The sequence below is a fragment of the Meles meles genome, chromosome 2, assembly GCF_922984935.1.
Source record: "Meles meles chromosome 2, mMelMel3.1 paternal haplotype, whole genome shotgun sequence".
NCBI classification, from domain to species: Eukaryota; Metazoa; Chordata; class Mammalia; order Carnivora; family Mustelidae; genus Meles; species Meles meles.
In genome coordinates this window covers 51041045-51065773 of record NC_060067.1, presented here as the reverse complement: position 1 = coordinate 51065773, position 24729 = coordinate 51041045, and positions in this window count along the sequence as shown.

Here is a 24729-nt window from a genome sequence, read left to right as displayed (position 1 = left end):
TAGCCATTCTGACTGGTGTGAGGTGATATCTCATTGTGGTTTTGATTTGTATTTCCCTGATGCCGAGTGACGTGGAGCACTTTTTGATGTGTCTGTTGGCCATCTGGATGTCTTCTTTGCAGAAATGTCTGTTCATGTCCTCTGCCCATTTCTTGATTGGATTGTTTGTTCTTTGGGTGTTGAGTTTGCTAAGTTCCTTATAGATTTTGGGTACTAGCCCTTTATCTGATATGTCGTTTGCAAATATCTTCTCCCATTCTGTCAGTTGTCTTTTGGTTTTGTTAACTGTTTCCTTTGCTGTGCAAAAGCTTTTGATCTTGATGAAATCCCAATAGTTCATTTTTGCCCTTGCTTCCCTTGCCTTTGCCGTTGTTCCTAGGAAGATGTTGCTACGGCTGAGGTCGAAGAGGTTGCTGCCTGCATTCTCCTCAAGGATTTGGATGGATTCCTTTCTCACATTGAGGTCCTTCATCCATTTGGAGTCTATTTTCGTGTGTGGTGTAAGGAAGTGGTCCAATTTCATTTTTCTGCATGTGGCTGTCCAATTTTCCCAGCACCATTTATTGAAGAGGCTGTCTTTTTTCCATTGGACATTCTTTCCTGCTTTGTCGAAGATTAGTTGACCATAGAGTTGAGGGTCGATTTCTGGGCTCTCTATTCTGTTCCACTGATCTATGTGTCTGTTTTTGTGCCAGTACCATGCTGTCTTGATGATGACAGCTTTGTAATAGAGCTTGAAGTCCGGAATTGTGATGCCACCAACTTTGGCTTTGTTCTTCAATATTCCTTTGGCTATTCGAGGTCTTTTCTGGTTCCATATAAATTTTAGGATTATTTGTTCCATTTCTTGAAAAAAATGGATGGTATTTTGATAGGGATTGCATTAAATGTGTAGATTGCTTTAGGTAGCATAGACATTTTCACAATATTTATTCTTCCAATCCAGGAGCATGGAACATTTTTCCATTTTTTTGTGTCTTCCTCAATTTCTTTCATGAGTACTTTATAATTTTCTGTGTGTAGATTCTTAGTCTCTTTGGTTAGGTTTATTCCTAGGTATCTTATAGTTTTGGGTACAATTGTAAATGGGATTGACTCCTTAATTTCTCTTTCTTCAGTCTTGTTGTTGGTGTACAGAAATGCAACTGATTTCTGTGCATTGATTTTATATCCTGACACTTTACTGAATTCCTGGACAAGTTCTAGCAGTTTTGGAGTGGAGTCTTTTGGGTTTTCCACATATAGTATCATATCATCTGCGAAGAGTGATAGTTTGACTTCTTCTTTACCAATTTGGATGCCTTTAATTTCTTTTTGTTGTCTGATTGCAGAGGCTAGGACTTCTAATACTATGTTGAATAGCAGTGGTGATAATGGACATCCCTGCCGTGTTCCTGACCTTAACGGAAAAGCTTTCAGTTTTTCTCCATTGAGAATGATATTTGCGGTGGGTTTTTCATAGATGGCTTTGATAATATTGAGGTATGTGCCCTCTATCCCTACACTTTGAAGAGTTTTGATCAGGAAGGGATGCTGTACTTTGTCAAATGCTTTTTCAACATCTATTGAGAGTATCATATGGTTCTTGTTCTTTCTTTTATTAATGTGTTCTATCACATTGATTGATTTGTGGATGTTGAACCAAACCTGCAGCCCTGGAATAAATCCCACTTGATCATGGTGGATAATCCTTTTAATGTACTGTTGAATCCTATTGGCTAGTATTTTGGCGAGAATTTTTGCGTCTGTGTTCATCAAGGATATTGGTCTGTAGTTCTCTTTTTTGGTGGGATCCTTGTCTGGTTTTGGGATCAAGGTGATGCTGGCCTCATAAAATGAGTTTGGGAGTTTTCCTTCCATTTCTATTTTTTGGAACAGTTTCAGGAGCATAGGAATTAGTTCTTCTTTAAATGTTTGGTAGAATTCCCCTGGGAAGCCGTCTGGCCCTGGGCTTTTGTTTGTTTGGAGATTTTTGATGACTGTTTCAATCTCCTTACTGGTTATGGGCCTGTTCAGGTTTTCTATTTCTTCCTGGTTCAGTTGTGGTAGTTTATATGTCTCTAGGAATGCATCCATTTCTTCCAGATTGTCCAATTTGTTGGCGTAGAGTTGCTCATAGTATGTTCTTATAATTGTCTGTATTTCTTTGGTGTTAGTTGTGATCTCTCCTCTTTCATTCATGATTTTATTGATTTGGGTCCTTTCTCTTTTCTTTTTGATGAGTCTGGCCAGGGGTTTATCAATCCTATTGATTCTTTCAAAGAACCAGCTCCTAGTTTCATTGATTTTTTCTATTGTTTTTTTGGTTTCTATTTCATTGATTTCTGCTCTGATCTTTATGATTTCTCTTCTCCTGCTGGGTTTAGGGTTTCTTTCTTGTTCTTTCTCCAGCTCCTTTACGCGTAGGGTTAGGTTGTGTACTTGAGACCTTTCTTGTTTCTTGAGAAAGGCTTGTACCGCTATATATTTTCCTCTCAGGACTGCCTTTGCTGTGTCCCACAGATTTTGAACTGTTGTGTTTTCATTATCATTTGTTTCCATGAATTTTTTCAATTCTTCTTTAATTTCCTAGTTAACCCATTCATTCTTTAGAAGGATGCTGTTTAGTCTCCATGTATTTGGGTTCTTTCCAGCTTTCCTCTTGTGATTGAGTTCTAGCTTCAGAGCATTGTGGTCTGAAAATATGCAGGGAATAATCCTAATCTTTTGATACCGGTTGAGACCTGATTTGTGACCCAGGATGTGATCTATTCTGGAGAAGGTTCCATGTGCACTAGAGAAGAATGTGTATTCTGTTGCTTTGGGATGAAATGTTCTGAATATATCTGTGATGTCCATCTGGTCCAGTGTGTCATTTAAGGCCTTTATTTCCTTGTTGATCTTTGGTTGGATGATCTGTCCATTTCAGTGAGGGGAGTGTTCAAGTCCCCTACTATTATTGTATTATTATTGATGTGTTTCTTTGATTTTGTTATTAATTGGTTGATATAGTTGGCTGCTCCCACGTTAGGGGCATAGATATTTAAAATTGTTAGATCTTCTTGTTTGACAGACCCTTTGAGTAGGATATAGTGTCCTTCCTCATCTCTTATTATAGTCTTTGGCTTAAAATCTAATTGATCTGATATAAGGATTGCCACCCCAGCTTTCTTCTGATGCCCATTAGCATGGTAAATTGTTTTCCACCCCCTCACTTTCAATCTGGAGGTGTCTTCGCGTCTAAAATGAGTTTCTTGTAGGCAACATACTGATGGGTTTCGTTTTTTTATCCATTCTGATACCCTGTGTCTTTTGATTGGGGCATTTAGCCCATTAACATTCAGGGTAACTATTGAGAGATATGAATTTAGTGCCATTAGTAGCCTGTAAGGTGACTGTTACTGTATATTGTCTCTGTACCTTTCTGATCTACTACTTTTAGGCTCTCTCTTTGCTTAGAGGACCCCTTTCAATATTTCCTGGAGACCTGGTTTGGTGTTTGCAAATTCTTTCAGTTTTTGTTTGTCCTGGAAGCTTTTGATCTCTCCTTCTATTTTCAATGATAGCCTAGCTGGATAGAGTATTCTTGGCTGCATGTTTTTCTCGTTGAGTGCTCTGAATATATCATGCCAGCTCTTTCTGGCCTGCCAGGTCTCTGTGGATAAGTCTGCCGCCAATCTAATATTTTTACCATTGTATGTTACAGACTTCTTTTCTCGGGCTGCTTTCAGGATTTTCTCTTTGTCACTAAGACTTGTCAATTTTACCATTAGGTGACGGGGTGTGGACCTATTCTTGTTGACTTTGAGGGAGGTTCTCTGCATCTCCTGAATTTTAATGCTTGTTCCCTTTGCCATATTAGGGAAATTCTCTCCAATGATTCTCTCCAATAGACCTTCTGCTCCCCTCTCTGTTTCTTCTTCTTTTGGAATCCCAATTATTCTAATGTTGTTTCGTCTTATGGTGTCACTTATCTCTCGAATTCTCCCCTCATGGTCCAGTAGCTGTTTGTCCCTCTTTTGCTCGGCTTCCTTATTCTCTGTCATTTGGTCTTCTATATCACTAATTCTTTCTTCTGCCTCATTTATCCTAGCAGTGAGAGCCTCCATTTTTTATTGCACCTCATTAATAGCTTTTTTGATTTCAACTTGGTTAGATTTTAGTTCTTTAATTTCTCCAGAAAGGGCTTTAATATCTCCAGAGAGGGTTTCTCTAATATCTTCCATGCCTTTTTCGAGCCCGACTAGAATGTTCAGAATCGTCATTCTGAACTCTTGATCTGACATATTACCCATGTCTGTGTTGATTAGGTCCCTAGCCTTCGGTACTGTCTCTTGTTCTTTTGTTTGTGGTGATTTTTTCCGCCTTGTCATTTTGTCCAGATAAGAGGATATGAAGGAGCAAAGAAACTACTAAAAGGGTGGCAAAGACCCCGGAAAAATGCGCTGTAACCAAATCAGAAGAGACCCCAAATTGTGGGGGGGAGAAAGGGGATAAAAACAGGTTCTGAAAAAAAAAGAAAAAAAAATTTTAAAAATAAAACAAATAAAAAAATATAAAAAAGAAAGAAAAAATATATATATTTAGATGAACTAGTCAAAAAACGTTAAAAAAGGGGTAAAAGTTTTAAAAAATTTAGCAGATGAAGAAAAAAGAAAAAAGAAAAAAAATTGAAAAAAGAAAAAAAAAATTGAAAAAAGAAAAAAAAATTGAAGTAGCCGCAAGACTAAAGAATCATGGGGAGAAAGCCATGAGTTCCGTGCTTTGCTTTCTCCTCCTCTGGAATTGCTCTGCTGTCTTAGGAATTGAATCTGCTTTCTCCTTGATAGATGAACTTCGTCCTGGCTGGATATTTTGTTGATCTTCTGGGGGAGGGGCCTGTTGTAGTGACTCTCAAGTGTCTTTGCCCGAGGCGGGATTGCACCGCCCTTACTGGCGGCCGGACTAAGTAATCGGCTCAGGTTCGCTTTTGAGAGCTTCTGTTCCCTGAACGCTTTCCGTAGAGTTCCGGAGGACGGGAATGAAAATGGCGGCCTCCCAGTCTCTGGCCCAGAGGAGCCGAGAGCCTGGGGCCCCACTCCTCAGTGCGCCCCCAGAGGACAGCACCCAATCACTCCCGTATCCCCAGCCTCTAGCCGCTCTCCGAGCTCACCCAGCCCGCGACCAGTTCAAGGTAACCCCGAGCTGAGAGTTCAGTCCTCGGCTCTGTCTCTGCAGCCGGTTTCTCCGTTCTAATACCTGCGAGCTCTCCGACACTCCGATACCCCCGATCCTTCTGTGACCCTGCGGGGCCTGGGGCCACGCTGGCCCCGCGTGGGCTTCACCCCGATTTAGCCCCTGGAGCAATGTCCCTCAGTGGAACAGACTTTTAAAAGTCCTGATTTTGTGCTCTGTTCCTCCGCCGCTTGCCGGGAGCCGGCCCGTCCCCCCGCGGTCTATCTTCCCGTCGTTTTAGATTCACTTCTCCGCCAGTCCTACCTTTCAGAAAGTGGTTGATTTTCTGTTTCTAGAGTTGCTGTTCTTCTTCTCTTCACTCTCCCGTTGGATTTGTAGGTGTTTGCAATGTTTAGATAAGCTATCGAGCTGATCTCCTGCTACCTGATGTAGTCTCAGGCTGCTACTTCTCCGCCATCTTGACTCCTCCCTCTGGATTTAAAATTTTGATGAAGTTTAACATCAATTTTTTTCTATCATGGATCAGAGTAAGTTCACTTAGATGTTATCAATATTTTTCTCTAAAAGTTTTATGAAAAAAGAAAAACAAAAACCAAAAAATTAATAAAAAAATAAAAGTTTTGTGATTTTACATTTTTTTTAGTCTATGATTAATTTTGAGTTAATTTTTGTGAAAAGAAATAATTGTGGTCAAATTCTTTTCTTTTGCATATGGAAATCCACAACCTTTGTTGAAAAGATTAAAAACCATTACCTTTACTTCTTTATTAAAGATGATTAAAGATGAATTGTGAGTTGAATTCTAGAACTCCCTATTCTGTTCTCTTGATCTATATGTATGTATTCTTTTGCTAATATTATGCTGTCTTTATCACTGCAGCTTTATAATATGTTTAAAGAATCCAGAAAATAGTTTGGTGAATTTAGATGGTTTGTATTGAATCTGTGTTAGGAAGAATCAACCCTTGGAAAACATTGAGGTTTCCAACTGATAAACATGGAATATAATTCCATATATTTAAATTAAAAATATTTTTTCATCAGAGTTTTATAGTTTTTTACATATACATCCTATATGTATTTTGTTAGATGTGTACCTAAATATTTAATTTTATGTTAATTTAAATTGTATTGATTTTTACTTTCAAATTTTAATCATTCATTGCTGATATAAAGGAAAGAAATGGACTTTTGTGTATTAACTTTGTATTCTATCATCTGGCTATAATCACTTATTCCTGATTTTTTGGCATTTGATTGAGATTTTCTACATAGACTGTCATCTGTGAAAAAAGTCTTATTTTTTTTTCTTTACAATGTGTAACCCTTATTATCATTCTTTATCTTATTCTACTAGGTAGGACTTCCTGTGTGATGTTGAATATGAGTAGGGAGGGGGTAGAATACTTGTCTTGTTCATGATCTTGAGGGGGAAGGTATCCAGGTACTTAGTATGATATTAGCTATGGGCAGTAAACGTTTTTTATAAAAATGAGGATATCATCTTCTATTCCTACTTTTTTGAGAGTTAGTGTCATAATTTTGCCTAATGCAATTTATGCATCAATTAATATGATTTTTCTTTAGCCTATTATTATAGTACATTATGTAAATTTATTTTCAAATATGGAACTGTCCTTACATACCTGGAATAAATCTTACTTTATCATTTTGTATAATTTTTGTACATTGTTGGATTTAATGTGATAATATTTTGTTTATTTGCATTTTTTTAATCTATGAGATATTGGCAACTAGTTTTCCTTTTTTATAATGTCTTGATCTGGTTTTATATTAATCTAACACCAGCATCATAGAATGAGTTAGAAAACATTTCTTCTATTTTTTTTCTCTAACAGATTATAAAAATTGGTATTTTTTCTTTATTAAATGTTTTGAAGAGTTCACTAGTGAAACTATCTTGTCTAGTGCTCTCTTTTAAGAAGATCATTAATTATTTGCTCAATTTCTTTAATAATTATAGGCCTATTCAAATTATCTATTTCTTTTTTGTGAGAATTTGGATAGTTTGTGTCTTTCAAAGAATTGGTCCACTTCATCTAAGTTACCAAAAGTGTGGGATTATAGTGGCTCATAATATTTCTTTACTATCCTCTTACTGTCCATAGGACTTCTGGTGATGACATTTCTTTCATTTATTATATTAATAATTATGTTTCTCTCTTTTTTCATCGTTAGTCTAGTCAGCTCAGTTTTATTGCTCTTTCCAAAACCCAACATTTGGTTTTGTTGACTGTCTCTATTACACTTTCTGATTGTAATTTCACTGGTTTCTGCTTTAATTATTACTATTTATTTTCTTCTATTTGCATTAGGACTAAATTGCTCTTCCTCCTTTAATTTCCTAGGTGGAAACATTATTGATTTTAGAACTTTTTTCTTTTCTAATATATGCATTCAATGCTATAAATTTTCCTCTAACCACTGCTTTTGTTGCATCTCACAAATCTTGATAAATTGTATTTTCATTTACCTTAGTTCAAATTACTTAAAAATTTTTCTTGAGATTTTTTGTTGTTGTTACTTAGAATTGTGTTCTTTGAACTAAATATTTTGGGATTTTTCATTTGTCTTTCAGTTATTGAATTCTAGTTTAATTCCCTTGTGGTCTGAGAATATATCTTGTATGATTTCTATTCTTTTAAATCAGTTAAGGTCTTTTAATGGTCAGAATGTTATCTGTTTTGGTGAGTATTCTACTTGATTGAATTGAGAGAAATATGTATTCCACTATTGTTGAGTGATGTATATCCAGTTGATTACTAGTGGTGTTTATTCAACTATACACTTACTGATTTCCTGTCAGCTATATCTATCAATTACTGAGAGATATTGAAATTGTGGATTTGTCTAGGTCTCTTTGCTTTTCTATCAGTTTTTACTTCATGTATTTTGATACTTGTCTTTGGATTTAACACGTTAGAGATTATTAGAACTTCTTGGAGAATTAGGCCTCTTATTATTTAATACCCTGATAATTTTCCTTCTTCTGAAGTTTGCTTTGTCTGAAGTTAATATAGCTACTTCCACTTTATTTTGATTAGTGTTAACATGATATACCTTTCTCCATCACTTTCTTTATAACTTGTGTTTTTATATTTAAAGTGGGTTCTTCTAGATTACTTACAGTTGGGTCTTTAAAAAATAAATCAGTCTGACAGTCCGTCTTTTAATTATATCTTGTATCATTTATGTTTAAAGTGATAATGGATATCCATGTTTATAATTGTTTTGTATTCATTGCATTTGTCTTTTATTTCTATTCAAAAGTTGTTTCTCTTTTCATGCATTCTCTGGTTTTAATTGAGCATTATATTTCTACTTTTTCTCTTCTCTTACCATACCAATTATACTTTAAAAAATATTTTAGTGGCTGACCTAGAATTTGCAATACGCATTTATAATTAATCTAAGTGCACTTTCAAGTAACACTATACCAATTTATGGGTAGTGCAGTACCTTATAACATTTTTTTTTTATTTCTTTCCTCTGTGCCTTATAATATTGCTATCATTCATTTTACCTATTCGTATGTTATGATCACTCAATGTATTGCTACTTTCATTTCTTTGAAGGACAATTATTTATCAGATCAATTAAGGATAAGAAAAATTTGTTTTACATACATTTATTATTTTTTTTGGTACTGTGCCTCCTTTATGTAGTTTCCAATTCCTACATATTTCTTTACTCTCTGAAGAATTTTTTTTTTTTTTTTTTTTTTTTACTTGACAGAGAGAGAGAACACAAGCAGGGGGACTGGGAGGCAAAGGGAAAGGGAGAGGCAGGTTCCCCACAGATCAGGGGGAGGCTGATGTGGGACTTGCTTGATCCCAGGAGCCCAGGATCATGACCCAAGTTGAAGGCAATTGCTTAATCAACTGAGCCCCCAGGAGCCTTCTCTGAAAAGTTTCTTTCAACTTTTCTTGTGGGTGTAGGTCTTCCAACAATGAATTCCTTTTTTTTTTTTTTTTGCCTATGTGAGAAAAAACTTTATTTCTCTCCACTTCTGAAGGATAAATTTACTGGATATAGGATTCTAAGTTGTAGCTTATGTTTTTCTTTCTACACTTTAAATATTTCTCTTTATTCTCTTCTTATTTACGTGATCTTGATGAGAAGTCTTCTGTAATTATACTTATTCCTCTATAGGTAAAGCATATTTTTATCCCTATGGCTTTTTGGCTTCTTTCACTATTTTTCCTTTGTCTTTGATTTCCTGCAGCTTGAATATAATTTGCTTATGCTGTAGGGTTTTTTGTTTTTGTTTTTGTGTTTGTCTTGCTGGGTGTTATCTTAGCCTCCTGGATCTGTTGTTTAGTGTCTATCATTAATTTAAGAAAGTGTTAAGACATTATTAGTTTAGATAATTCTTCTGCTCCTTTGTATCATTTCTGTCCTCTTATATAACAAACACACATATGAAACACACTATTGTAATTGCCCCACCATTTTTGTACATCCTGTTTTGTTTTTCATTCTTGCTTTATTTGCATCTCATTTGTGCAGTTTCTTTTCACATACTTCAAGCTTACTGATTCTTTCCTTGGCCTTGACTAGTCTATTGATGAGCCCATCAAAAGCCGTATTCATTTCTGTTACAGTGCTTTTTCTCTATATATCACCCATCCTTACATGTTTTATACTTTTTCTCCTAAAGCATTGAAGATATTAATCCTGGTTGTTTTGTCTCTCTGATAATTTGAAAACCTGCGTCCATGCCTGAATCTGGTTCTGATGCATACTTTGACTCCTCAGATAATGTGTTTTTCTTGTTTTTGGCATAATCGTACTTAAAAAAAAATTTTTTTTAAAGAGTTTATTTATTTGACAGATAGAGATCATAAGTAGGGAGAGAGGCAGGCAGAGAGAGAGAGAGGAGGAAGCAGACTCCCTGCCAAGCAGAGAGCCTGACGCGGGGCTTGATCCCAGGACCCTGGGATCATGACCTGAGCGAAAGGCAGAGGTTTTAACCCATTGAGCCACCCAGGCTCGATTATGCCCCTGGCATAATCGTACTTTTTAAAAAAAAATTAAAACTGGGTATAATGTATTGGATAATAAGTACTGAGATAAAGAGATCTTTATTGTGACATTTTATATTATGCTAGCTCTGATCTAGAGTGTGGTTATTAGCTCTTGTATGTCTACTACGTCTAAGCTATGCTGGAAGATACAGTTTCCTTTAATGTCCTTGGTTACTTTTCTCTTTCCTCATTGGCATTGCATCTAGGTTTCCCTAAGAACACCTTCTTAAAGAGACTCTGTGTCTTCCTCTCTTTACTTGTAATCCGCTAATATTACACTGGAGCCCTATTGATGTGGTGGTAAACATTGGGGGAGAGTAAGCATTCTATAATATTATGACCAATTCTCAAGTCTTTTTGTTTGACTGAATCTCTGGGTTTTGACTGACGGAAGTGTTTATGAACCTTTTTGTTTCTTTTCCTTTAGATGAGCTAGGAAAGCTAGAGGTGGGTAAATTTGGCTAATTGTCTTTACAATAAGAATATAAGGCTTTTGTATGCAGATGTCCTTGGAGAACAGAGGTTTTTTTTTTTAATTTTATTTATTTATTTGACAGCGAGAGAGAGCTAGAGAGAGAGATCACAAGTAGGCAGAGAGGCAGGCAGAGAGAGAGAGAGAGAGAGAGGGAAGCAGGCTCCCTGCCAAGCAGAGAGCCCGATGCAGGACTCGATCCCAGGACCCCGAGATCATGACCTGAGCCGAAGGCAGCGGCTTAACCCACTGAGCCACCCAGGCACCCCTAAATCTCATTTTCTTACTGTGAATCAGTTGTTTTTACTTAATAAACACGCCTCATATTATTATAACCCTTTCGGTAATTTCCAGCATTCCGAGAACAGAGTTTTGTTATGCAGAATGCTCTGGACGTATTTCAAATAACTACTTTTCTTCTCTGTCTGCCTGAAACACAAGGTTTGTGTTTCTTGAATCTTCAACTTGAAAACTGATGGAATTCCTGGAAGTAAATTCTATGGAAATATGTTTGTGTGTGGAGGGGACAGGGTCTAACACTAGCCTCCAGGAATTTCTCATTTTACCCTAGGCCACACTCAGCCTTCAGTAGCTCATCAAAATTACCTTTTAAGCATTCTTACCACTTTATGTCTCCAGTGGCTTTTGCTGCAGTTTAGGTGATCTTTGCTATGATTTTCTGTATTTTATTTTTCTACAGTTTTAGGGGTTGTGGTTTGCTCTATGACCTCAATTCTCTGAGGGGTCTAAGAAAAGTCATTGATTTTTACTTTGTTCAGCTTTTTTATTGTTGTAAGAATGAAAGTGATGACTTCCAAGCTCTTTACATGTTGAAACTGAAACCAGAAGTCTTGCTTTTGTTTTTCAAAGGTATTTTCATGGGATATAAAATTCCAAACTGACAGTTTTCTCTCTTAGTACTTTAAAGATGTTGTTCTATTATCCTCTCATGTGATTTGTTTCCAATAAGAAATATACCCTCATCCTTATCTTAGGACATATAAGGAGAAATAAAACAAGCTGTGGTCTGAGAAAAGGGAGAAAAAGCTTTAAAATCATATGAAACATTTATTTAAAGATGAATTACCACATCTGGAACAAGAAAGATGGGAAAATATGTCATTTTGAGGAGGAGAACTCTGGCAGATAAGCTGCTAGGCTTATGATGGTTTTGTCACCTTAGATACATTTTGGATCCACAGAACTGAGGAAAAAGTGAAGTTTAAACAGAATTTTGTTCCCAGGCCTTCATGAATAAGATGGTGAGAGCCACAGTTACCTGGGGAAATAGAACACTCTTCCAAGAGAAGTGATAAAGAAATGTATAATAAAACATGGTCAGCTTTAGAAGCAGTCTCAATAAATCAACATCCAAGCCCTAAGTTCAAGAACATGGCAGTAGAACTGACAGACATGATAGTGGTTTTAAAAACTCTGGTTTTTCTAGAAAGAGGAAAAGCAGCATCCTATAAATCAGCATAAACTAAATAGTATTTAATCATGCTTGAAACTTGGGAACTAAGCAGAGGAGCTTGAAAGAACTTAGGATACTATTTTTCTTTTGTTCTTACATTTTAAATAGTATTTCTCAGGATTTACTTATAAATGATTTCCACAATTATAGGAGTCCTAGGTACTTAAAATAAACTCTTAAGTATAGTCATTTATTTTATAGAACAGTGATATCAAAAAGCACGACATGTTTGGTCTTATCATCAGTGGCCATTTTCTTACTGAGTTAAATGCACATAATATAGAATGTACTCATGATATGCTTATTGTTATAACATTTTGCCTGAAGGCAGAGAAAGTTTGATATGGCCTCCCAAAACTTAAATACTAAGAACAAACAAAGCTGATACAGAAAACCTAAAAACTTTGGAAGTATAACAGATGCATTACACCAATTTAAACCTGAAAGCAGAGTATTATAATCTAGGTCTTGTTGCCTGAAGGCATCCAAATGAAAAATAAATCCAGAGAACAGCATAACTCAAGAGGGAAAACTATCTAAGTGATTAAATAGGGGTATGAAAATCATGACTCTTTTTGCAGGTGATTTTATTTACTCAATGAGAGTTATTGAGAATCATATATATGAGAGATAATATATGATTATATATGTATTCTCATATATATATATATATCTCACATTCTAGAATAGATAGGCTATATATTATTACATTCTGGAAGACTAGGCAGACCAAGTAAACAGGTAGTTAAATTCAGAAGTTCATGTTGCAGGCTGCCATTAAAGTGAATCAGGAAGCCTGTGGGAAAATGAGGAGGGGGAAGGAAAGTCATCCATCTAGTACAGATGCCGAGATGAGCACTAACACTTTTTTCTTATGTTTCCGGGTGAAGAGAAAGTTTTATGAAGACTGTCCAGTATTTCCCAAAATCCAGTCATTATCACCTCACCTTTTCAAATTTGGTTATGTCTGGTACCAACTGCATCATTACATAATATTGCTTTTCATGTTGATTTACTTTTTTGCATAAATCACTTTATATTAAAAAGGAAGTTTATGTTACCAGCATAAATCGAAGCCATTTGTACAAAAAGTAATCATATAAAAGATAAAATGAAAATATGTTTAGCCACAGATGCCTAAAAATCTCTGATGTATTAAGATGTACTAATACCTAATAATGATGTAAAAGATGATGTAATATGTTAAGAATTGAGAAGATTATATCTTTCTAATTGATTTGGAATTTCTGTACTGTCAACTACATTCATTGCGTATACGTGCTAAAATCATATGTAAAATCATACTATGCCACATGATACATATTCCATGGTTTAGGAAGGGCTAGGCTGTATGCAACAAATATTTACAAGAAATAAGGTAAATTCTAGAGCTAAAAGAAGGAGGAAAAGTCAGAAATTGTCATTTTTTCAATAAAAATTATACCGTTTTATTGAAAGGGAAGACATCACTGAGGCCAACCACATAGTATCAGAATCCATCTAATAGTATTTATATTTTTTCAGGTTACATTCTGACCTTTTCACTATTAGATCCCATGTCATTATACTGAATTGAAGTCAGGCTGTATGTAATTTTCAGATACCATTTCTACCTTCCAGAGTGTTTCACAAAGTCCCTTGAGGATAACTGAGTTTATGTATGATTTCTCTTACACTAGATATAAATTCACCTGTACCTCTCTCAATAAAGAATGAACAAAAGTGATGTTATAAGAATAGCTCCAGTCTTCTCCAGTTTGTAATAAGTGAGACTCAATCCCAGACCTACGGTCTTTAATTGTATTTAGTAAGACATCCTCTGGGATTCACCAACCTACTGAAAAGCAGTGTGTCCCACAGGGAGATTCCTGGGAGAACTGTAGTTTCAGGGCACAAAGCAAATCTATTTTTGGTTTCTCACTGCTTTATAAAGTCTAGGCATCAATATCATTTTTCCTAGGTTTCTGTTTTCCAGCTAAAACATCGTCAGATACTTCAAACTCTGATTTGGAGTTTGTTTTTATTACCCTTATCACTTGGGCTGTCCTGACCTGAGTGGACCTTGATTTGCCAGTATCTTTCATTATGTGTGGCCCTGGAATGAATGTCTGGGCTGTCGTTGTTGTAGGGCTAGTGGAGGAAATGAGATAGAAGGAAATGGAATAGCAAACCTCCTTTGCTTACTGCTGGCTAATATTACATGTGATCATTCAAGCTGCCACATAGCATTGTTGACTTATATGGAAATTGCAGTTGGTGAAAAGTTTAAATCTTTCTTTTTCTCTCTTTTCCCCCATATGCATTGCTAGTTTTCACCATTTCTTTTTAAATAGGATTTCCTCTCATTCTGCTGGGATTTCCAAACAAGAAACAGGAAAAAAGTGGAAGGGGGCTGACAAAAGGGCTATGGACACAAGAAAATAGAGTAGTGAGTTTTAAGTGTGACATATAGCAAATGTTATAGTTGTTTAATATGCATTAAGAAGCAGCCAAAAGAGAAAGTTTTACTTAGGATGCCCAGATATTTTTACTTAGTATGAGTCTGCTTAAAAAGGAGTTGAGTATTAGGTCTCTGGAAATGCAAATCAAAACCACAAGGAAGTAGTACCTTACACTTGTTAGGATGGCTTGAATCAAAAAGCCAGATAATAACAAATACTGGTGAAGATATGGTGAAATTAGCACCCCTATGCTGCTGATGAGAACTGAAAATGGTGCAGATGTTTTGCAAGACAGTCTGGTAATTCCTTAAAAGATTAGTATAGGGTTACCACATGACCCAGGAATTTTACTCCTAGGTATGAAAAATGAGAACATATGTCCACATATAAACTTGTATGTGCATTTTCATAGCAGCAGTATTCCTTCCTATTAGCTTCACAGTAGAAACAACACAAATGTATATCAAGTGTAGAGTGGATGAATAAAATGTAAATATCTGTAATAAAATATTATTCAGCAATTAAAAAGATTAAAATACTATTACATACTATAACATGAATGAAACGTAAGAACATTATATAAGTAAAAACCATACCTTATATGATGCCAGTAATCTTAAATATTCTATCTATAGGCAAATCCATAGATGAAGCAAATATATTAGGGTTTCTAGAGGGAGGAGTTGAGGGGAAATATAAGGTGACAGCGTTTCTTTTTGGGATGAAAAAATATTTCATAATCAGAAATGATTGTATAGCCCTGAATGTACTGAAAGCCATTGAAATGTATATTTTAAAGAATTTATTTAATTCATTTATTTTAGAAAGAGAGAGAGAGTGCTATGGCATGCAAGTGGGAAGAGGGGCGGATGGAAAAGATCTCAAGCAGACTCCATGCTGAGTGCAGAGCTGATATGGGGCTTCATTTCACAACCCTGAGATCATGAACTGAACTGAAACCAAGAATCAGACACTTAACCTACTAGAACACCCAGGTTCCCCTGAAGTATACACTTTAAATCGGGAAATTGTATGATACATTAATTATACCTTAATAAAGTCATTATAGAAAGTGAGTCAATTTTAACTTGATTTACATAAGTAATTAAGCAAATACATTGTACATATTTGCATAAATTAGGAGACATTTAGCTGCAAATGACAGAAAACCCAAATAATGGTTATCTAAACAAGAAAGTATTAATATTTTTACAGAACAATAATTCCTGGGGGTAGGTGATTTCTGATTTTGGTTCTCTTGCTTAAGAATTTTATCAGCTAGTATCATTTTGTTCCTCCATCCCTGGTGTGTTGGTACCTCATCCTTAAGCTTATGTTCATCTTTAACCTCCTGGTTGCAAAGTGGCTGCCACATATGAAAATATTTCTTCTTTTTTTTAAAAAGATTTTATTTATTTGAGAGAGAGAGAGAGAGCATGAGAGGGAAGAAGATCAGAGGGAGAAGAAGCAGACTCCCTGTGGAGCTGGAAGCCGATGTGGGCCTTGATCCTAGGACTCCGGGATCATGACCTGAGCTGAAGGCAGTCGCTTAACTAACTGAGCCACCCAGGAGCCCCATGAAAATGTTTCTTATTATCCGTATGTTATCTCCTTCCTGCTCACTTGAATGAGTGGGAAAGATGTCAAGAACCCAAATACCTGAGTTCCTTTTTGAGAGTCTACCCAGGAAAACAGCCCAACCAGGAAATCCATACTGAAATTTGTAGGAGTGATAAATGCACCTTTGTTTGCTAAGGTCTGAGCCTGAAAGTTTGAATATTCTCCATACCATCACAGTCTTCTTTGACCAATATAGCATAGAAAATATAAATAGGGTAGAAATGTTCCAACCTGGACTGGGCTTCTTAGGGTCATGGGCATTGTCTTTGCCAAAACCTTACTACTGTGGTCACTAAAATGACTTTTTTATTTTTTCTTTCTAGAATAATGAATAACACAAAGCTTGCTTTTCATACTTCTTATTTTATATTTCTCAGGCATTGTCTTTCTTTCTTTAGAATGTTTAGGTTTAGAATACTGTCTGGAATGTAGGACACATACAATAAGCAAATGGTGGAGGAAAGAAGGTGATACTAAGGGATGGTCAAAAGCATCATGGTGGTCAAGAGAACCAACTCTGGAATCAAGTTGTTTGGGTTCAAAATCCAGTTCTTATATTTAACAACTGTTTTGGATGAAGTAATAAATTGCTCCATGCTTTTGCATCCTCATCTATAAAATAGTGAAAATAATAGTGCCTGCTTTATAGGATTATTTTGAGGAAGTGAATTACATGTAACCTGCTTGGAACAAAACTGCATGTAGCAATGTTAAGTATTAACTATTATTGTCATGGTGTGAAGCCCAGGAGTATTCTTCCTCACTTAACATTAATAGTATACTTCATAGGGTTTCTTGTAAATCAGTCTATTCTCTTATTATAGTAATAAGTCTACATTTATAAAATAAGTAAAGAAAACAGTATTTCTAAACTTCTAATCCATGTTTGTTCATTACATTTAAGATTATTTCCCTTTCTTCATCCTATTTGCAGTTAAAGCTAAGTTGTTAGGTTTGGAGCTTCCAGAAAAGAGAGAGAGAGAATGAGAGAGAGAGAGAGAGAGAGAGAGAGAATAAATAAGGTAAAAAGTTACTGCCAAAAAGTGAGAGAAAAAGGAAACCTGTTTTTTCCAGTTTGGTGATTTATGGGAAGAAGGTGGAAGAATTAGAAGGAAAAGTCTCTTGACCTTACTCCCAGAAATGAAGAGACCTCAAAATTAAGAGGAAGATGAAAACAACAGAGTTTTGATGAGCTCCTTCTCATACTCCTGGAAGAAGTGTTTTGTATTGTGTGGCCCTTTTCCAGCATGAAGAGGTAGAATGAGCAGTGGTAGAAGGAGCATATGTCAAGTGTGAGGCCAAGTTAATAACCCAGAGCTGCTGGACCCTGAGCTCCTGAGAGTGTGATAGGAAGGGTATGAATAAAAAGGCTAACAGGGCTGGCTGGAAAACCTAATAGAGATTATTGTTCTGACAAGAGGATGCAACTTTATCTTGAAGACAACTGAGCATCCCCCAGACCAGGGACTGGCCAGTTGTCACAGTCTGTTCTCTGAAGGCACCACTTCTCACCACAGCTCAGTGAGAAGTGAGACTGGGTAGACCACTCTGTCCGAGTGGAGTGGACAGCCCACAGGAACCCGGGGCCAGACAGCAGTGGCACACTCCAATAGGAAATCCAGAGACTGGGCCAGATGTATGTTTCAAAAAGATGTCCAACAGTGTTCTTTCAGGGGCCAGCTGCCTGATGTGGAAAGCATGAGCTAGAGGTATCACCTCTTTACCAGTATGCAAAGGCTGAAAGGTTTCTCCTACTCTCAGCCACCATCTTGGTAAGAAGCAAAGGAAAGGAAGTTGCTCTTGATGGATTATTTGTGAGACAAAGACTAGGTGAAATTGGAAGAGAGGGGTATATCCATAATTGATAATTTTTGTAAACCTCCCTGACCATCTATTGGGCAGGGACTCCTGAAGAACATTAAGTGGTTATAGAAAAATAAACATTTGTTTATCATCCATTCATTTGTTTGTTAATCTCTAAGTAATAATGTGGTCAATTTCAAGGTCTTAACTCACATGCTTGTACTTTTCCTTCAGACTCATGTTTTTAAAGGCCAATAGACCAAAATGATTGTACCATTTTCCATTTTTCTTAGTGTATCTGGAGAGTTTTATTTTCTTATCACTGAAAGGGAAGCATACCTACCCTCTGACCCTCTGGTCAGAGCCAGCAAAGCCTCCTGAGGGAGAGTGAAGGTAAAGATTTCTTGTGTGCTCTCTGCCAGGGCAGGAAGAGGGCTTGTCTCACTTTGAGGGAAGAGAGAGCCAGAGAAAGAGGCAGTTCTCAAAGAAGACCTAAGAATGGGATCCTTCCCTCCCCACTAAGACTAGAGAAGAATCTGGAGTCCTGAGATATGGTGGAAATGGTAATGAGGGCCTGTTCATCAGGAACTGAGAGTGATAGGTCTCAGGACAGGTCTGGGGTGGGAGGGCCAAGAGCAGCAGGGAAATGGTGAAACATAAGAAGCCACTTACTTTTCTGGGTGTTTGGGTTGAGCCTGGGACATAGATCTGAACTACAGGAATATTACTTAAGGGAGATTTTCAATTTTTTGAGGTAATCTACAGATTTAATATTTGTTATGTTATATTCTATTGATTAGAACTCTGTGATAAATTCACAGTTCATGTGTTTGCAAGCAGAGACCTCCGAGATAACCCAATAGATTTTATGTTCCCAGTTAGGCTTGGTGGGGGCTTATGCAAGTCAAATGGCAAAGATCTCTTAAAAAGCAACACATTTAAACATTTTCATACCCTTAGAACATAGTTTTATTCAAAATATTAAGCTATCGATATAGCATTACCACTGATTAATCTAAATGAGTGCTAATGGATATGCCATTTGGATGCATAGCAGCTAAATATTAGCATTAATATATTTTATATAATACCCAAAACATGTTTAACATGTTTTGGATCCAGAGAGTCCACTTTCTGAAGTTGACTTTAAAGTTACAATATACAGATAAAAGTTTTTAATATAGGTTATAGCATTATTGATAAAAGAGAAAAAGTTGAAAACGATCTAATAAATCATATATAAACACATGCATATTAGCTACTTATATGTGTACATATTTTGCATATGCATGTTACGTATATGTCAAATATATGGATTTATATGTATTTTAATGAACGTTTCTGAGTATTTGTAAATGTACATATTTTTATATATAGGTATGTCATGTGTGTGTATATATATGTATATAGTTGTATTTATATTCATCTACATGCATGTAGGTGGGCATGGACAGAGATAGGCAGATGGACAGAAAAACATACCAAAGAGAAATATATCAGAATGCTAATAATACATATGGAATTATCATTATTCTTTATACTCCCCCCCCCATCTAAACTAACTATACTAAGCAAGCAAAAACTTTATAATCAGAAAGACAACAACAACAACACGGGTTATTTTATTTAACTTTTAAATTAAAAAAATTTTTAAAGACTCTATTTGACAGAGTGAGACACAGCGAGAGAGGGAACACAAGCAGGAGGAGTGGGAAAGGGAGAAGAAGCAGGCTTCCGGTTGCATAAGGAGCCTGATGTGACCTTGATCACCTGAGGCAAAGGCAGAAACTTAACTACTGAGCCATCCAGGCTTCCCAACACAAGTTATTTAAAAAACTTACTCAGAATACTGTGGAGGGGTTTCTTCAATCCCCACCTATACCAAGAGTATTAATATAAAAACTCATCAAAGGACTCAGTTCCAAAGCCAGAAGTGAGATCCTTCCTGGTGAGGAGCAGGGCTTAGAATAAACACCCTTTAATCTCTCAACCCAACACACATCTCTGTTCTGCTAAAACCAAACCATCATGAATGTCAAAGTGTGATGAAGAGTGACATGTCACAACAAACAGAAAGCGGAACCAGAACAGTCACTGAGTTCCAGCTGTGTGCCACGTCTGGCTCTGCAGCAGAGGAGTCTCTATTTGCTGCTTTGTTTCATTTTCACAACCAGCCTCCCAGGAGACGGGCATTCCTCATAGAATAAAATGTTCAAAGCCACATAGCACAATAAATGCAGAGATGTGATTCTGTTTTACTTTGGACAGTAGGCAAGGGGAAGAGTAGATGCACTTAGGGCTTTGGCGCAATGGGAGAAAGTTGTACCCATTGGGTTCCTTAGCTTCCTGTCCCTTTTAACACCCCTTGCATCATCTCCTTCTCTGATTCCAGAATCCCCTTCTGTCTGAGCAGAAATAAAGTATTATGTATTGATGTTTTAACACATTTATGTATGAATTTGTACTTACCATCTGAGAATGAATGAAATAAGACAAGATGCACTTGTTATAGGATGTAATTTCCTGTACTTGGCGTATGACTTATTGATTCCAATTAAATTTTGACTGAGGCTTATATGAGAAATAAATGTATATATTTTTAAATCGGTTTTCTTCCTAATCTGATTGAATTATTTATTAAATGCCTAATGGTTAATAACTCAGATACTCAGAAGAGTCACACATTTTAAGTTCTAAAATTTATCTGGCTGGATTTTACTCCGAATATCTTGTTCCTTCTAATGGCATTTCCCTAATATTAATGCTGAACTGAAACCAAAAATAGCAAGGGGGTAAGAACTCAGAATAGCAGGAACTGAGAAGATCAGTGTAATCAGCAAATTAGGGCTATGTACAAATCATGCAATTGGCATCATGGGAGCAGCAAGGACCACGCCATGTGGAGAAGAGAACACTCGACGTTGATAACTTTGATTAGCATTAACATTGATCACCTAATTCAGTTACTTCCAGAATGTTTCAGGATGCTAATAAATAAAAGATGCACTTTAAGAATGGTATCTTCCATAGTATCATAGCCAAAGACAGCTAAAATGTGGGGTGGGGGCATAATTTATTTCTCCAGCATTCTCTTGACTGAGCTGTAACTGGGAAACCCAGATAGGACTATTTCTTAAAAAAAGAGAGGCAGAGTTGTTGCTGGTGACCTCAGGGAGACTTATGCAGATCTGCCTCCTCCTTCCTTTCTATGCCTTCCTTTCTGTTTAAGCCAACCCCTAGCCACAAACTAGGGTCCTCCTGATTCTCTGCTCCTTTAGCTCTAGACCAGCATCCATGGTGTTTCATACTCTAGGTCTGTGTTGATTCTGTCTCCCTACCATTAAATGCAACCCTCATCTTTAGCTCTTTGTAGGTTCTAAGTACCTTTCATATGCACTGCATTCCAGTACCGCCCCCAGCTTCCTTAGTCAGATTCAAAGCAGTTAAGGAATTTCCCCAAGGTTACAAGGTCAAATCCTCCTCTGACTTAAGCCTTTGTCTCTTTCCACTGCACCTCACTGTTTTGACACCTTTATTCTTCATTCTCACACACTAGCTGGCACTAAGGTGCTCACCTTGGAGGAAAACGATGAAGGGTAACCACAGAAATATAAAACCTCTGAATTTGAAGTCAGTTTATAGCAGACAGGTTGGACAGCGATCCAGTGAAGAAACATGCCTTGCAGAATCCATACCAAATCCCAGTTCCTTGGATGCCTCTATTGAGGAGGAGCTCATTTCTCTTCTCCTCGTTCTATCTTTGGGCAGTCTTTTTTTTTTTTTTTTTTTAAGATTTTTTAATTTATTTTATTTAACAGACAGAGATCACAAGTAGGCAGAGAGGCAGGCAGAGAGAGAGAGAGAGGAGGAAGCAGGCTCCCTGCTGAGCAGAGAGCCGGATGCGGGGCTTGATCCCAGTACCCTGGGATCATGACCTGAGCCGAAGGCAGAGGCTTTAACCCACTGAGCCACCCAGGCACCCCTGGGCAGTCTTTTGAATAAGTTCTACAATGTGAGTTGAAATCCCTTCCCAGAAACTTCCACTGTTTGATTCTAGCTCTGCATATGGAGCCAAATGGTAATATTAACTAACCTGTACATTGCATACTCTGTCAGGGCTGTATTTTAAACACATTAATTAGCATTAACTGAGGGAAATCTAGAAGAAGGTACTACACTACTGTTCTTTCTTTAAGATAAGGAAGCTGAGCTGGAACCGAGAAATAATTGCTAAGAACCCACAGAAGTGGATTTGAAGCCAAGCCGAGAGTTCCAGAGCCAACCCACTTCACCACCAGTCACTACTCTCCAGATCACTTTTCACATTTGCTTAAACCAGACTTGCACTTTTGACACATAAAACATAACTACTTTTGTTCAACACTTTGAAGCTTCTCAAACTGTTGACATAGCTATGCTATTTTTTTCTTTTCACAGACACATCAACGTTCAGATAAGAGGCAGGGCATGGGGTGGGGATAAAATGCTCTTTGGTAAATTGAGGCATTAATAGGACCAATACCTGAATCCTTGTTCCTGACCTGGTTTTGCTGTTTACCAGCACTGGACAAATTATCTATCCTTATCTATTGTGCCTCTGTGCCAATTATTTATTTATTTAGCCTCTGTTTCCAGATTTTTAAAAGCAGGTATCATATCTACCTTAGGATTTTTTTTTTTTTTTGAGTTTAAATCAAACATCTGGAATGTTGAGTGGTACATTGTCACCACTCAATAAATATTAGTCACTATTTTTAATACTGATATGATTAAATAAGATCATATAGTTAACTATTATGATAGCACCTGCTCCTTAGAAATTACTCAATCTATATTAACTATGATCATCTCATTTACTACTATTATTTTGCTGTTTTCACACATATTCTTTAATATACAAAGGCATGAGGAATATGAATGTGGGATCTCAAGATCCACAGCACATGCAGCAGGTAGTTGGTTCAGATACTGGGCAGGCTTTGTGACATCCTTCCAGTGACCCCACCGTACCTCGTAACAAACAAGTTTTTAGAGTCATTTTTTATGTTCAGATTAAATACCCCTACTCTCCTTTGCTTTCCTTTCTGAAGATGTTGTTGAAAACTGACCTCTGTGCTCCGGAGCTGAAATATGTAATGCAAAGACAGAGTTTGGGTATAAAGAGGAACAATAGCTTTATTGCTTTGCCAGGCAAAGGAGACTGCAGGAAGCCAAGGGCGTCTAAACCACAAGCCTGCTTAGAGGAAGGGGCTCGGGTGTTTTGTGGGGAAACACAGCTGATTTTGGATTTTGACAGGAATTGTGCAGGTACTCTTGGCCTCCTTTGTCATGTCTTCAAGAAGGTCCCCGGTTCGTGAAACAAGAGGCTAGGAAGGGAGAAGGGGAGCTTTGCAGGAGAGAGCGTAAACGTTACTTAGTTTAAAATCCAGCCTGGGTGATGCACTAAGGTAGCTATTTTGATTTTTGTTCAGCTTTTTTGGCTTTCAGGGATTCAAAGCTTTTCAACTCTTTAAAGCTACAACTACCCACACTAAGTCCTCAACATCTTTTGTCTCTTGATCTACAGCACAACCCAGCATCCAGGTCCCATCCTCCCATTGTGCAGCTGAGAAAACTGAGAGGGAGAGGCCGACCAAGCAGCTGTGTCAGTGACTCCATAGGAGCCAAAGCAATGAAGCTAAAAATCCAGATCCTGTATGGTGTACTTCACATTTCCACCTACCATCAGGAAAGCTGCTCTCAGGGCCCACTGTAGCTAGAGTTCCAGGGACTCACTCTGGCGTTGCACCCCCCTCCTCCCACCCCAGTCTTCCGGAAGTACCAGCCAGATGCAGGCAGGAACTATCTGGGGCTCCTGCACTCTAGTGGGATGCACTTTGAGAATCTAAGTATAAATAGACAACAAAATAAAAACATAATATGGTATAAGAATACAGTGTGCTCTGAAGACAACAGAAACTGGGATGTACTTCTATTCCCACCAAATGAATGGGCATTTTTATCACTGATGGGTTTGACCAGATTTTAGGTCTAGGAGGAGTGTTTGGCCATTGGGTGGTGGAGCTTAATGAATGACCCAAGGTGGGAAGAGAGGTAAACATGTTTATGACTTCTCCCTGCCTCCTCTGTCACTCTCAGAGTCCCAAGACTTTGAGAGTAAGACTCTTCAAGCTGTAAAGACCCCAAATGAAAATTTGCAGGGCAAATTAAAGGAAATTGAAAAGCTTTTCATAGCTCCCAAATTTACATAAATTACTAACATGTATTAGAAGGATACTGAAAGTTAATGGGTGGCTTGCCAAACTAATAATAATAATAACTTGATTAGATATTTTTGTGTGTCTGACAGAGAGGTACTGGATCTTTCCCCACAGCATTTGTGATTAGGCATGCATGTCTGCACGCGCATACACACACACACACACACACACACACACACACACACACACACACACACACATTAAAATGTATTAAATCTTCTAGAGGCATGTTGTTGTCACATTGCTCTAAGAACAGCATTTAAATACCAACTCGCTTGATTCCCTCAGAGATTTGAAAATGACTCCCTTATATTTGATAATGGACCTGTACTCAGAAGTTCTTTTGTACCCTGAGAATCTCAGGCGATACCATTAATGCTGCATAAAACACCACAAAATACCAGGAGATCAAACCAAGTAGCAATTACCGAAAACATTTTTCTGATATCTCCCCAGA